The sequence below is a fragment of the Oratosquilla oratoria genome, chromosome 3 (assembly GCF_046742065.1).
Source record: "Oratosquilla oratoria isolate Oo_2021 chromosome 3, ASM4674206v1, whole genome shotgun sequence".
NCBI classification, from domain to species: domain Eukaryota; kingdom Metazoa; phylum Arthropoda; class Malacostraca; order Stomatopoda; family Squillidae; genus Oratosquilla; species Oratosquilla oratoria.
In genome coordinates, this window is record NC_134779.1 from 67494403 (window position 1) to 67498800 (window position 4398).

Consider the following 4398-nt stretch of genomic DNA (forward strand, 5'->3'; position numbering starts at 1 on the left):
CAGTATTACAAAGGATTACAAAGGTGGAGCATGCCGAAAGGAGACCTTTTGGTCCATATCTATGTCGGATGCGAAGAAATCATAATAATGATAAACAAATAAATGAATAAATAAAAACTGTAATAATGTAAATAATAGATAATATACATAAATAAATGCATAGGTATAGTTAAATAAATAAACAAACAGGTAAATAGTAAATAATAATAAATTGACATATAACTAATAATAAATGAGACACAAATAAATAATAAGACAAACGGACAAATGATAACAAAACAAATACATACATACATACATATACCAAGGCTTTTTCCCCCTTCCAAGGGAGGTAGCCAAAAGGGAAAGGCATAAAAACACTCCCACCCATTTCATCCCCAAATACACTCCACACCCCTCCCACCCTTCCTCTCATCTGAGCACCTCCTGGATGACGGGTCATCCCTGCACCCCGCCCACCGCCCTGGGTCAGAAGCAGTGTCGCAAGACACAGTACATCCACAGCAAGGCCGCTTCATTTAATCGGCGACCCCCCCTCTCCGTCCCCCTTTGCATATAAGGAGAGGACGGAGAGAAATCCCTTCGGGCTGCGTCAAAATTTACTCACACATACTACCCCACCCCCCACCCCCCGCCCATTCCTCCTCATGCAGTCACAACATCATCCATATACAACCATTCTCCACTCACCTCTGTCTTCCGTCCTCTCCCTTCCTTCCTCAACAGACATTCCCCTCTTCCCCAAAGCCCCCTTCACCCCATCCATCCACCTCATGTGGGTAAAAGTAAGGTGATGAGATGTACAAGGGGTGAAAGTGGCAGTAGACTGGAAGTGAACATTAAGGGAGAGCGACTGGAGGAAGTGGATAGTGGATAGTTTTAGATACAAAACAAATAATATAAAATAAATTATAGTAATTACAGCATCTTGCTTAGGTGTTTATCTAAATGATTCTTAAAGCTTCGAACTGAACTACATTGCATTGCCTCTACAGGAAGTTTATTCCATTCATTAACTATACGGTTGGTGAAGTTGTTTTTACCCATTTCCAAATTAAATCTAATTCCGGACAGTTTGAAGCCATTGTTTCTTGTCTGATTCTCGTTTAGTGTAAAAATATTGTCACTTTTGATGTTGTCAATTCCCTTTCGAATCTTAAAGACCTGCATCAAGTCACCTCTAAGTCTAAGCTTTTTCAGGGAAAATAGAATCATATGTTTTAGTCGATTTTCGTATGATTTATTTTTGATATTTGGAATCAGTTTTGTGGCTCATCGTTGTACTTTTTCCAATCTGTCAATGTCTTCTGAAGTCAAAAGGTCGCACAATCAGTCCTAGAATCTTATATGCTTTCTCAGAGGCTGAAATACACTACTTGGATGATTTGAGATCGTTACTGATAATTACGCCGAGATCCTTCTCACCATCCACTTTTGTTAACGAATTTCCAAATAACTTGGAATCGTACTTACTGTTATTTTTACCTATGTGCATTACCTTGCATTTACTTGTGTTAAATTTCATTAGTCACTTTTCAGACCATTACTGTAATTTATCTAAATCTTCTTGAATATCTAATTGGTTTAAGTGATCATTTGCCATTGCGCACAGTTTTGTATCATCAGCAAATTTGGAAACAATAGATATTAGCTCATGGTCTATATAATTTACATATACTATGAATAGAAGTGGCCCGAGAACAGAACCCTGAGGAACTCCACTTGTAACATTTTTCCATCTAGAAGTTTTCCATTTAAATCAACTCTCTTTTCGATCATTCAACCAATTACTAGTCCAACTTAATAGGCTACCACTTATTCCGTGTGAAGCTAATTTGATAAGTAGTCTTTCGTGGGTGACGGTATCAAAAGCTTTTGCAAAGTCTAGATATATAAAATCTATATTGTTTTTGTCAAAATTCGAGATAACTGTGTTGTAGAATTCGAATAAGTTACTCACGCAAGAAAGTTTTCGTTTGAATCCATGCTGGCTATCATTTATCAAACAGTTACTTTCTAAATGATGTTCGATAGCATCTTTGATGATTGTTTCTATCATTTTTCCTACGATTGAAGTCAAACTTATGGGACCGTCAGGGGCAATTATTCGAAAAAATCTGGTACATGAACGAATTTTAGGAAAACATTTAAAAAGAATCTCTATGATGTTGGCAACACTCCTACAAAGTTATAGAGCTGTATTTCGTTTCTATCTTTTTATACAGAATAAAATAGATAAATTATTGGCAACCTCTGGCAACCCCATTGCGTATCAAATATTCTGTATATTGGAATAGCGTTAATTTTTTCTATAGCTATTTTGTTTTTTGCTACGGAATTGTGTTTATGGAGGTATTTAGCAACTCCTCCCACAAGCATAGATCAGAAATAGCAGACATCAGGGCATCAGTACCCATCCAAACGTCAAAGTGAGGCCACATTCTTTTGAAGCTCTCACCGTGCTTCATATTTTTGATTCCTCACTGTAATTTCTTGCGGTAATCATGGCGAGATTGACGAAAAGCCAGCGAGCAAGGAGGAAGAATGCAGTGAGGGCCCTTGCGTGCCAGATGAAGAAACGAGAAGGAAAAAAACAAACAAACGAAGAGGACAGCATCCAACAATGTTGGTTATAAAGAATGATTTGTTGTTCCTCTTCTTGGAGAACCCTACACCCATATTCATAAGTCTGCCCTCGAAAGAAGAGACAAGAAACGAGAGGAGAAAAAGAGTGAAAAGTAAAAGTGGTAAAGTGACCAAAAGCGGCGACTATGGGGCTGGGGCCTTTTAAAAATGTCGCGCAAAATTTAAATGCCTTCTCATGTACATTTAATGTTTTTGTTCTTTTTGTTGTTATATCTTCGGTTGTTCTTGATGGATTTTTGTCATTTTTGTTTCATTTGAAAGATAAAATTATGCTCTTTATTTCCTATATTAAAAAATAAAAGATTTTTTTCTATTTATGAAACCTGAATTTTGCAGCATCTTTGAAATGTTCAGAAAAGAAAATTCACAAAAAATCAGAGGTATAAGTTTGGTCAAATGTACATTATAACTTATATTCCCCAGAATCTAAGCTTGCAATGTATACCAAGCTTAATTATGTGGAAGGATTTCCATATGGTTAATTACAGCTTCATTAAACTTCATTATAACTTCATTATATCTCCACTACACTTTATATATACATGTGAGGAATACAATACCCAGAGGAATTATAGACAAATGTAAATGGTGATTATACCTAAGTTCATCAAAGAGATTCAAAAAGTTATAGGACATGCTCCCTTATAAAGCAACCTGACGGTCCCTTATAGGCCTGTAGTTATTTGGTTTCTTTTTGTCACCTTTTTGAATATGGGAGTAACGTTAGCTAGCTTCCATTCTTTTGGGACATCTCCCGACATGATGGCTTTCTTGAAAATAATTTCCAATGGAACAACAGTCTCATTTTTCATTTCCTTTAAGATTCTTTGATGCCAACCGTCAGGCCCTGGTGTTTCATTAACTTTCAGTTTCTCTATACACTTTTTAATTTTTTCTTTTGTTATATTTACCGTAGTAAGTTTACCCTAGACTTTTCCCAGGTTTCAGTTTGGACTTTACTTTGAGGTGCTTCGTTTACGAATACTGAGCTAAAATAATTGTTTAAAATATCACACATTCCCTCATTTGAATATTTAGTTTGACCGTCATCAGATAATAGTGAACTAATGTGATTCCTAACAACCTTTTTATCTCTAATGTAACTGTACACTTCTCTGGGATTCTCTTTGGATCTATCAGCGGTATTCATTTCGTATTGTCGTTTTCGTTTTCTTATTGTCTTTTCTAGATCTCTGTATTAGTACATAACTTTGATAGTCAATAGATGCACCGGAGCACTTATATTTCTTGTAAACCTGTCTCTTTTTAGCAATATTTTTTCAGTTTCTTTGTCAAGTCATTTTGGGCGTCTGATTTGGGGAACGTCTGTCCTTAAAAGGAATGTAATTATGAATTATCTTAGTGAGCGTATTTTGAAATATTTCCCACATCTGATTTACAGGTCTTTTGCTTAATTTTGCCTCCCAATCTGTAAGCTGAAGCTCCTGACGTAGTCCAATGAACTGAGCTTTACTGAAATCGGGTATTTTAGAAACTGAAGTATCTATTCTAAAAATTTTTAGCAGTTTAAATCTAACTAAATTGTGATCGCTATTTGGACTGTGAACGCTCTGTTGGAGGATCAATGAAAATGCTGAAATACAACATCAAGGCCTCACTAAAAAAAAAAAAAAAAAAAAAAAAAAAAAAAAGTCACACCCGGGCTTGCATAATGACGCACAGTACTTTGGAATGGAATATGAGAGAGACGCAATAGCGCGGGGAGTCAGGTGTTACCAACATCCCCAAGGC